The following is a 12,130-nucleotide window of genomic DNA, read 5'->3' as shown; positions in this document are numbered from 1 at the left end:
GCCATGAGCGACTACTGCTTTGGCTATTCTAACTCTGACGACGAAGGCACTTATGACCCCACTCACAAGTGCTTCCATGTTGGACTCAGGATGCCGAGAGCAGGCGATGAGGACAAAGGGGTAGGCAACCACTCCCTGCTTCGCCAGGGGGCAGGCAACGCCATACCTCCATGCGTTGTCCCACTGGCAGCACGAAACGAGAACCCTGCCCCCGGACAACTCCAATGCCTGGACCTAGAGCAGCTCTGTGAGCTTCAGGCCAAGGTCGAACAAGACCGACTCCTTCTACAGCAGCTTTGAGACACTCTCGAGCAGGAGCATCGAGGTCGCGGTGATGGCGGAGGGGCCCAGCGGAGGGCCCGTGATGTTCACCACCGCATCAACAACGACGAAGGGGGTGAGCAACCCCCAATCTTCAATCATGCTAGCTAGAACGTTGCGGCTGCGGTGATGCTAGTCCGAATGATGCCCGAGCCCTCTACCACGAAGGGGCGACGGGTCCGTGGTGAGCTCCGGGATCTCCTCGAGACCGTCGCGGTGCAGCAGGCCGAAAGTTCTTCCTCCCGACGGCGCGGAGGCGCCTCGGAGCTTCCCACGGCACCGCCTCGGCAGGATGGGGAGGCCTCGGTTCGCCTCAAGCCCGGTCGGGCACCGACAGCCGATAGGATCCCCTTGCTGCACGACCGCCTCAGCAATCGATGTGAGGCGCAAGGTGACCACGAGGTGGTCGGCAGGTGACGGCGCCACGACAGTGAGGGGCTCGCTCAGGGCTACCATTCGCACTGGGGTGGCCGCTACGATAGCGGGGAGGACCGCAGTCCTTCTCCTGAGCCACCTGGCCCTCGAGTCTTTAGCAGAGCTATCCGCGTCGCTCATTTCCCGGCTCGGTTTTGGCATCATGGCCTACGTGGGGCGACATCGTAGTCAAGTCCAGGAAGGCCAGTGATCTCATCAGTGACTTGGAAATAGCCTTCAGATGCCTCAGAGAAAAGGGCATCAAGCTCAACCCCGAGAAGTGTGTCTTCGGGGTCCCCCGAGGCATGCTCTTAGGATTCATAGTCTCAGAATGCGGCATCAAGGCCAACCCAGAGAAGGTCTCGGCCGTGGCCAACATGGGGCCAATCTGATACCTCAAGGGAGTACAGAGGGTTATGGGATGCCTTGCGGCCCTGAGCCGCTTCATCTCACGCCTTGGTGAAAAAGGCTTGCCTCTGTACCGCCTCTTGAGGAAATCGGAACGCTTTTCTTGGACCCCCGAGGCCGAAGAAGCCCTCGCCAAGCTCAAGGCATTACTCACCAATCCTCTCATCCTGGTACCACCGGCCGAGGGCGAGGCCCTCTTACTCTATGTCGCCGTAATGACCCAAGTGGCCAGCGCGGCCGTGGTGGTCGAGAGGCAGGAAGAGGGGCACGCCCTACCCGTCCAATGACCTGTTTACTTCGTCAGCGAAGTGCTCTCCGAGACTAAGACGCACTACCCCCACATCCAGAAGCTGATCTACGTCATAGTCTTGGCTCGACACAAGCTGCGTCACTACTTCGAGTCCCACCCGGTGACCATGGTGTCGTCTTCCCCCCTGGGAGAGATAAGCCACAACCGAGAGGCCTCGGGTAGGATAGCCAAGTGGGCCATCGAACTCATGGGGGAAGCCCTGTCTTTTGCGCCTTGGAAAGCAATCAAATCTTAGGTCTTGGCGAATTTCGTGGTAGAGTGGACGAACACCCAACTGTCACCTACTCAAGTCCAAGCGGAATGTTGGACCATGTACTTTGACAGGTCCCTAATGAAGATCAGGGCAGGCGCGGGTCTACTCTTCATCTCGCCCCTCAGAGCACACATGCGCTACATGATTTGGCTCTACTTCACCGCCTCCAACAACGCAGCCGAGTACGAAGCCCTCGTCAACGGCTTGTAGATCGCCATCGAACTTGGAGTACGGCGTCTCGACGTACGGGGCGATTCGTAGCTCATCGTCGATCAAGTGATGAAGGAGTCGAATTGCCATGACCCTAAAATGGAGGCGTACTGCAAGCTGGTACGTCACCTTGAAGACAAGTTTGATGGTCTCGAACTCAACCACATCACGCGTAAATTCAACGAGGCCGCGGACGAACTGGCAAAGATGGCGTCGGCGCGGGCCCTGGTCCCCCCAAATGTCTTCACCAGAGACCTCCACAACCTTTTATCGACTGCGCCTCAGTGGCGGAAGAGGGCCCAGTGGTTGAGCCCCTCGTAGGGCTCGAGGCCCCCTCTATCACCGAGACTCCTTCGGCCGAGCCCAAGGTCATAGAAGTCAACATGGAGCCTCCTGAGGCCAACCAGGGCATGGACTGGCGAGTCCCGTTCCTTGATTGTCTCGTCCGAGGAGAGCTTCCCACAGACAGGACCGAAGCCTGATGGCTTGCTCGACGAGCTAAGACTTATGTCCTCAGCAACGGCGAGTTGTACAGGCAAAGCCCATCTGGCATCCTCCAATGATGCATCACCACCGGGGCAGGTTGAGCCCTACTTTGGGACTTGCACATAGGAGCCTGCGGGCACCATGCAGCGCCCCGGACGCTCGTCGGAAATGCTTTCCGCCAAGGGTTCTACTGGCCAACGGCTGTTGCTGACGCCACCAAGCTAGTACGCTCCTGCAAGGGATGCCAGTACTACGCACGGCAAACGCATCTCCCAGCCCAAGCTCTCCAAACCATCCCCATCACATGGCCGTTTGCCGTGTGGGGGCTCGACATGGTTGGGCCTCTATAGAAGGCCCCCGGGGGCTTCACCCATCTACTGGTAGCAATCGATAAGTTCTCCAAGTGGATTGAGGCTCGTCCGATCAATCAAATCAAGTCTGAGCAAGCGGTGTTGTTCTTCACTGATATCATCCACAGGTTCGGGGTTCCAAACACCATCATCACCGACAATGGGACGCAGTTCACCGGCCACAAGTTCCTAACGTTCTGCGACGACCACCACATCTGTGTGGCCTGGTCGGCCGTAGGACATCCTAGGACAAACGACCAAGTAGAGCGTGCCAATGGCATGATCCTACAAGGCCTTAAGCCAAGAATATACAACCGGTTGAAGAAATTTGGCAAGAAATGGCTTGCCGAACTCCCATCGGTAATCTGGAGCCTGAGGAACACCCCTAGCCGAGCCACGGGTTCACACCATTCTTCCTGGTCTACGGAGTCGAGGCCATCCTCCCCACTGACTTAGAGTATGGTTCCCCGAGGCTGCAGGCCTACAACGAGCAAAGCAACCACACTAACCGTGAGGACGCCCTCGACCAATTGGAGGAAGCCCGAGATGTTGCGCTGCTACATTCGGCCAAGTACCAGCAAGCACTACGACGCTATCAAGCCCGGCGCATTCGAAGCCAAGACCTAAAAGTGGGCGACCTGGTGCTGAGGCTAAGGCAGAGCAACAAGGGCCGCCACAAGCTGACCCCGCCATGGGAAGGACCGTACATCATCGCCCAAGTGCTGAAGCCCGGGACCTACAAGCTAGCCAACGAGAAGGGCAAAATCCTCACCAACGCTTGGAACATAGAACAACTACGTCGCTTTTACCCTTAAATTTCCAAGCATTGTATACATTGTTTCTCGAAATACAATTAAGAAGCGTTCTTTAGTTGTTCTAATCTTTTGAGAAACCCCCCGGGCCCATCAAGGGCCTCAGCGATACGATAACTCCATTATGAAGACACGGCTCTGCCTCTGCAGAACCGAGCCTCCCTCGGGGGCTAGAAGGGGGGACTCCCCCCTAAGTCCCACGCACCATTTTTAGTCGTTTTTCGAAAAAAATTCTATGCCAAACTCTCTAGCGTGCTCTAACAAATCGATTGTAAAAAACCTAAGGACCAAAAGACTGTCTTAAGGCCAAAAGGACGGCTGAGTCGCGAGACGGCCTATGCCCCCGGGCTACGGCACTCCCTCACCACCTTTTTGCTCGAGGGGCAGCTCAGGCTCCGAGGAGGTTTTTTGCAAGAGATTTGTTCAGAAACAAGACAGAGGGCAGAGGCTCGGAAATACAATAAAAACGATTAAGAAGCGTAGACGCATAAGTACTTTAAAAAGGCCCCGACGGCCACTAGCGTTATGATATGGTAACGTAATCCCAATACTGTTTACATGGCCTCTTGGGCCCAGGTCAAGGCTCAGGGTCTCCAGCATCGGTGGATGGCGTGGGAGGGACCACCTCCCCTTCGAACAGCTTCGCCAGCGCTGTGCCGGGGCCCTCAGCCGCCCCCATCAGCTTCGCGACCTCCTCATCGGCCTCCTCAGGCAAGACATAGCCGTCACTGATGGCCTCGAGGTCGACGTTGGCGTAGTGCGAGGAGACAACGGCAGGGTGCGCTTGACGCCCGCATGCAGCGCCCCTGGAGTCGCTCGCGCACTTGACCGCTCAACGTGACCAGGCGACTCCTAAGGGAGCTGCCCGACTGGGCCCCCTCAACCTCCAGGGCCTCGCACATGGTATGGGCAGCACTCTGCAGTGTGTTGTGCTCCTCGATCTCGGCGTTGAGCACCGCCTGCACTGCGCCAGAGGCCTCGGTAACCCGAGTGACCTCCTTCTCCGACTCTGCGCCAAAACCAACAGAATGGGGTTAAGCGCAAAGGAAAACAAGCCAAATAGGGGTGGAGGCCTACGGAACTCACCCTCGGCTTTCTCTTCCCAGCGCTGGGCCTCGACCCGAGAGGCCTCGGCTTTCTCCTTCTAGCCCTGGACCCCGACCCGAGAAGCCTCGGCTACCCTAGAAGCCTCCTGCTCTAGCTCTGCATCACACCAGGGAGTTAGGAGTCGAACACAAGGAAAACAAGTAAAACAAGGGGAACAGGACTCACCCTCGACCTTTCCCTTCCAGACCACAGCCTCGGTCTGGGAGGCCTCGGCCACCTCGAGGGCCTCTGCCAGGGCACCTTTCGCCAACAGGTGTGCACCCTGCTCCGCCCCCAGCTGCCCAACGAGGGCCTTGGTAGAGGCCGTCGCTTCTTCAGCCTAGGACCTAAAGGTGTCCCGATCGCCGGCCACCTGGGTCAGCTCCTCCTCCAGCTCCTTGACCCACGCCGCCAAAGGGGCGACCTGCTCCTGAGCCGTCGCTACCTCGGCCTTCATATCGACACAGCGAAGGCGGAGGTCCTCCACCTCCACGCTCCGCGCCGATAGAAGCTCGTTGGCGTCGGCGAGCAAGCCCTTCTGCCGCTGGAGCTGATCCCAGACGTCCCTCTCCTGTCGGAGGAACAATGACTTCCCGAGGGACCGGGCCTCGAGCTCCTGGATAGGAAGAACAGGGGTCATTCACTGCGAGAAAACTCAGAAAAAGACAACACCACATGAGAAAAGAAGGCGCGAACCTGGGCGACCCCGGGCAGATCGTTGGCCACAACGGACAGCGCTGTCCGCAGTGACCGCTCCGCCAGCTAGCGGTATTGCTCAAAGGTGTCCCAGCGCCCCCCTCGGCCGCGTCATCGAGGGCAAATAGAGGCTCCCCCTCAGGGTCGTCCCGGCTCTACCACAAGACACGCGGATGATCCCACCCGTGGGGCTCGGGTCGAACCCATACGAGGGCCAAGCTTCCCTCACCAGAGGTTAGAGCCAGCCGCTCCACGGTGTCGGCTACCTTGGCGCCGACCACCTCCTTCGCCCAGGAAGTATCGTCGGAGGAGATCGAATGGACCTCGACTTCCCGGGCGCTCTCCTACAACGGCGGCGGGCCTTGGACCAGTGGCGGTATTGCGGCTTGCCCCGCCTCCGCCTCCACTTCCTGGGCCGCCGGCTTCGCTGCGCTCACGCCGGCTCCCGCCACCCTGGCCTCAGTGGTCTCGGGGGCTCCGGTCCCCACCACCTCAGCCTTGGAAGTCCGGGGAGCCTTGGTCTCACCCTCGGTGGCCTCGGCAACGGGGCGCCTTGGCCCCATCTGACTCACGGGCCTCGGCCTAGCGGGGCGTAGGCGTTTCCTCCCCCGCTTGCTCCGTGGCCACCCCGGTAGCACCCCCCTAGGTGACCAGCTCCTTCGGGTCGGCCCTCGCCGATGCCACGCCACGCTGTACGATGGCCTGCGCCTCCACCACCTATTGAGCGGTGGAGCCCATGCTCACCTTGAGCGACTTACGCATCGCCAGGGCAGGCACCTCAGCCTGATGCTTCTGGCTGAAGGCAAAACACCCACTTGGTCAGCACATGACCATAAAGCGAGTGGGAGACAACACGAACTTCGCTGAAAAAACACTCACCTAGAGCGGGGATGCAACCGCTTTGGCACTGCGACCCACCTCTGCAACGGCGGTGGTGGCGGTGGTGGCACGGCCTCTGTATCCGCTGGTGCCGGCCGGCCCTCGCCGGACTCTGGCACCCCCTCGATCCTCTACGGGGACAGTTGCGTCACCCCCGCCGCCACCTGCTCCACCTCTGCCATCGAGCCCACCAGGCTGACAGCGCGCTTTCCTAACGCCCGTGCCTCGGGCGTGTCGGCCTCGGCCTCGGGGCAGGCGATCGCCGGCCCTGAGGCGTCCTCTCCTCCTCCTCCTGGAAGCGCCGGGCTGCTCGCCGACGCCCCGAGCGCTGTCTCCCCGATGTCAGGGAGATGATCCAGGGGACCCCGCCCCATCTCCGTCCGAAGAACATGTCGACAGTGACGGCAACGGAGATGCCTCCACTGGGAGACCATCCTACCTCTGCCGTCGCCGGCGCTCCTCTAGCTCCTCGCGCTCGAGGATCTTCCTCTTACGCTTTGCCTCCACGGCGTCCTTCCGCCTCTTCTACGCCTCGGCGTGCTTCCGGTTCACTGCCTGCCGCTCTGCGTCCTCGGGAACGGGTGATGGGGAGGCTCGCACGTCCCTCATCCCCTGCAGGAACGGCGAACACAAGTAAGGGAACGGGAAAACGGTGAGGAATAAGGAGGCCTAGGGGGCCACAGCAGCGCGTGACTTACCAGAGAGAGGTACCCCCGCGATAGGCGCATCGCGATAGGGGTCAGACCACCGCTCTTCAGCCACCCCTCCACCGTCTCCCTCACCCGCCGTAGAATCTCCTCGTCGGAGAGGGAGAAGGCGGACATCCGGATGCCCTTGATCGGCTCATCCGGTCTCATGTTGAATATGCGCCGCCGCCGAGCCATCAGCGGCAGCACCCTCTGGCGGTGGAAGGCCGCCACGACCATAGCCGCCGTAAGGCAGTGGTCCCGCAGCCTCTCTAGGCCCTCTAGAAGCGGCTGCAGCTTGGGCTGATCCTCCTTCGGAACGCCATACCTCCACTTCTCTGGACAGCTCTCCACGATCTGCCCAGTGTAGGGGGGAAGTCCACCATCGTCGTTGTGGAGGTAGAACCAGCTGGTGTACCAGCGGCGATTGGTTGACACGAGCTGGGCCAAGATGTAAAGGTGCTGCCGGTCCTGGTGCACTTGGAGAGTGTAGCCGCCGGCCCTCACCACCTTCCTCGTGCCCGTCGCGCCCGCTGGCTTGGTGGTATGCCCCGCCCGGAAAAGGTGGAGCCATAGCTCCCAATGGGGGGCAATCCCCAGGTACCCCTCGCAGATGGCGATGAAGATGGCCGCCTGCGTGATGGAGTTGGGGTTGAAGTTGTGGAGCTCCACGCCGTAGTAGTGCGGGAGCATCCGCATGAACCAGTCCGCCGGTAGGCCGAGACCGCGCTCGTGGAACGACATGAAGCTTACGACGTAGCCATCGCATGGCCTCGGCTCCGGCTCGCTCGACGGAGCAATCCACTCCGGCCTGTTGGGGTCGGTAACCGGACGGAGAAGGCCATCGTCGACGAGCGACTGCAGCGTTTCCACGGACACGTCAGATGGATCCCAAGGATCCGCCGGGAGGATGACGGGGCCGCCGGCCATTGCGCGGTGGGGGATGCGGTTGTGGCAGTAAACTTTGCTCTACCTCTCCCGCTCTCCCTCTCTCCCTCGCCCTTCTCCCTTCTTCTCCCCGGTGCTCTCTGTTCCTAGCAACGGCTTGAGGGCGGTAAAGGCAAATGCAAGCAAGGTAAGGAGGGGAGGGGCGAGCCTCGTTGCGTATTTATGCAGGAAGGGCGCGAAACGGGCGGGCGACAAAATTGGGGAAGTTTCCCTCAGATCCGGCACGGTTAATCCAGATCCGATTTAACCGCCCACACACCCAATTTTTTCTTATTAATCGCGTGGACAGTTATGTCCCATCTGCTGACACAACGTCGCGTCCGACCGCAGCAGCAGCAGGCGCCATTCTGCCTCCCCGAGAAAATCACCTCAAAAGGCGCGCCTGCCGCTGTCAAGCCGATGCGGGGGGAATATCCCCCACCCGATTCCTTTCAGACGAAGGAACTAGGCACCGAGCCCATTACGGTCCAGGGCTTCGAAGGCTGGGCCCCCGTGGGTTTCGACAGCCGCCCCAGGGCAACAGAGTCAGGGACGATTGCGGGCGAGCCCATACGGGGCCGAGGCCCAAGCAAGCGAAATGCTTGGGACGCCCTAAGTCGTGTCCGAGACCGGCAGGGAGGTCTTCGAATGGGATCCCACCGTAGGGAGGCATTGAGCCATCGGGGCCCATCGAACGGCCCTGGCACCCACTAGAGAAGCTCTCTGGTACTTTTGGAGTGCGTCTCTAGACCGCTAGCTGACCCCTATCGAACAAGGCATGGGCCTCCACTCAGACTTACCCGATAACAGCTCACCGGAAGTGTCACCGCTCACGCCCACCGAGGGTAGCCTGGCATATTCCACCCCTCCTTCCGAACGAAAAGGATGCGTGAGGGTCGCACAAAAAGCCAGGGGAACTCCTGATCGCCCTCTCTCTGTGCAGAGGCTCGGGGGCTCTTCCTACAACCTTGCCGAGACCCAGCGACCTAGGCTCGCACGCGAGGGCTCATCAAACAGCCCCTCCTTCCAAATGAAAAGGATGCGCGAGGGTCGCACAAAAAGCCAGGAGAACTCCTGACTGCCCTCTCGCTCCGTGCAGAGGCTAGGGGGCTCTTCCTGCAACCTTGTCGAGACCCAGCGACCAGGGCTCACACGCGAGGGCTCGGCAAACAACCCCTCCTTCCGAACGAAAATGATGCGTGAGGGTCGCACAAAAAGCCAGGAGAACTCCTGACTGCCCTCTCGCTCCATGCAGAGGCTAGGGGGCTCTTCCTGCAACCTTGCCGAGACCCAGCGACCCAGGCTCACGTGCGAGGGCTCAGCAAACAACCCCTCCTTCCGAGCGAAAAGGACGCGCGAGGGTCGCACAAAAAGGCAGGGGAACTCCTGACGGCCCTCTCGCTCCATGCAGAGGCTAGGGAGCTCTTCCTATAACCTTGCCAAGACCCAGCGACCCAGGCTCGCACGCGAGGGCTCGGCAAACAACCCCTCCGTCCGAACGAAAAGGACGCGCGAGGGGCGGACGAAAAGCCAGGGGAACCCCTGATTGCCCTCTCGCCCTGTGCAGAGGCTCGGGGGCTTTTCCTGCACCCAGGATGAAGACAAGCGACCCAAGCTCACGCTCGAAGGCTCGGAAAAATGCGATAAAGGGCATCAAGCCCGTTACGGTCCAGGGGTTCGAAGGCTGGGCCCCCGAGGGTTTCGACTGCCGCCCTAGGGCAACAGAGTCAGGGACAACTATGGGCGAGCCCGCACATGGCCGAGGCCTGAGCAAGCGACTGCTTGGGACGCCCTAAGTCATGTCCGAGATTGGCAGGGAGGTCTCCGAATGGGATCCCACCGTAGGGAGGCATCGAGCCACCGGGGCCCATCGAACGGCCCTGGCACCCACTAGAGAAGCCCTCTGGTACTTTTGGAGTGCGTCTCTAGACCGCTAGCCGACCCCTATCGAACGGGGCATGGGCCTCCACTCGGACTTACCCGATAACAGCTCACCGGAGGAGTCACTGCTCGCGCCCACCGAGGGTAGCATGGCACCCTCCACCCCTCCTTCTGAACAAAAAGGATGCGTGAGGGCCACACAAAAAAGATAGGGAAACCCCTGATCGCCCTCTTGCTCCGAGCAGAGGCTCAGGGGCTCTTCCTGTAACCAAACCGAGGCTCAGCGACCCGAACTCGTACTCATGGGCTCGGTAAACTCAATAAGACCCCTCGCACGATGTGAGAAAAGCCCCTGAAGGAATAAATCCACTCCTCTAGGGCCTCGGGGGCTACACCCGGCGGGTGCGCTCACGCGCACCCACCGAGGCCTCGAGTACGAAACACCATCCCGCCAGGAGCTGCCGTGAGCCGAGTCTTGTCAAAACCTCAGGGAGAGCGCTCACACTCTCCCTGAGGCTCGGGGGCTACTGTCGGGTACCATAAAAAGGGGTCCCCTAAGCAAGAGCCCAAGCTAATTGCTTAGACCCTTTAAAAATCAAAGCCAAGAGACAACCATTGGCTTAACCCCAACCATGTCCGAGGCCACCAACTCTCCGCCTCGATCGAGGCCTCGCACGAGTGGCCTCGGACGGTCTACCGATTCTCCGTCCCGCGCGAGGCCTCGCATGAAAGGCCTTGGATGGGGAACCGATTCTCCGTCTCGCTCGAGGCCCCGCGCGTAAAGCCTCGGACAAGGTGTCGATTCTCTGCTTCACTCGAGACCAGCTCGGCAAACAACCCCGTCGCCTCCGCCTCGGCTGATCTCCCTGACAGAACGTCACGCCCAATCAATGCGGCCAACCACTCCCACGACATCAGCCGGACGACGGTTCGACACGGCGGAGTGGCCGACGAGACGCAAGTCACATCGAAGCCATGCCGTCTAGGACAGGACAGGGCAGGGGTTACCGGCCGCTGTGCTCGGTACTGTGCCCACGACCGGCGCCCACTGCACTGTGCTACCTAACCCCTGCTCTAGGAACAACGCGATGTGGGGAGTCAAGTCTGGGCCACTATAGCCTCAGAATCAGTGTACAGGATCAACTGCTCCCTCCACGCCTAGGCAGTCTACCTCAGGGTCTCGGCAACCTTGGGATTCGCGCCCGCCGAGCCCCCCACGATGGCTCGGCCTCGGCACCAACTGAGCCTCGGCTCTTCACGCAGTCAACACACAGCGACCGACACGTCGCCCGCCTCCCACGTCGCACAGGATCGGATGTGACGGGCGCGTTGCTCCAGCACTTCAAGGGCAGGACCACTCCATCGACCATGCCGCCACAGTAACATGCTATAGGGCTCGGACATGCCGCCTCTGTTCGCACGACGCCACGTAGCTAACACATGTATCACCCCTGCCCCCCTTCAACTATAAAAGAGAGGGACCGGGACCGTTTCAAGGGGGTTTAGGTCTACGAACACGCTCACACAGAGGGGACTGAGGAGATAGACGAACACACACTCGACACTCTGTAACGCGCACGCTTCCCCGCTGCCTGAGATCAACATCTCAAGCAACCCACACCGCTCCACGCAGAGACCTGGGACTAGCTCCCTCTCTCGCCCTGCTTGTAACCCCCTACTACGAGCATTTTGGTGCAAGGAATACTAGATCGATCTCTCAGACTGGACGTAGGGCGCCTATCGCCTGAACCAGTATAAACCTTATGTCTCTTTGCATCACCATCCGGGATTAGAGGCACGCAATATATTTTCATTAGTTGGTTGAGGACCCACCGGTCCAAAACACCGACACGGTGCATGCAGATGCCCTCCCCCACTTCTTTCACAAACTCCTAGCGTCGTGTGGTAATAGCCCATGCCTGGGGCACCATGCGCTACATGCACCACGCTCAGAGTGAGTGGTCGCACGCACTCCCATGCGATGTCCAACAGAAAGGACGGATGCGGGCCCCGCCTGACTACAACCCTCTTTTTTCTCTTGGTCGTCGTGCGTGTGGCGTTCGGTCTATCTTGACATATAGACGTCCTGAACCAAGCATTACCGATAGTAGTTACCACCTACTTGTCTCTCTCACAGAGTTTTTTGACTTTTGCATCTAAGCCGGCTCAACCCGCTTCCTCTCTCATCTTCTTTCTCCTCCACGTCAGCCTATAGCCCACTTATAGTCTTGCTCCACTCCACTTTTTTTATTTTTTTCGTCCATGTTCGGCTTACCCCATATTCGGTTTGTTCGGCTTCTTTTTTCAACCGGAACAGTATTTTTCTCTCACAACAATTCAGCCGGAACAGTGTTTTCAGTCAGTTTCAGCCAAGTTTCAGACCAGCGAACGGGGCCTTAGTACCCTCTCCG

Source organism: Miscanthus floridulus, chromosome 7, assembly GCF_019320115.1.
Source record: "Miscanthus floridulus cultivar M001 chromosome 7, ASM1932011v1, whole genome shotgun sequence".
In the NCBI taxonomy this organism is placed as follows: Eukaryota; Viridiplantae; Streptophyta; class Magnoliopsida; order Poales; family Poaceae; genus Miscanthus; species Miscanthus floridulus.
The sequence above is the reverse complement of the archived record's forward strand: the minus strand, read 5'-3'. Positions refer to the sequence as shown.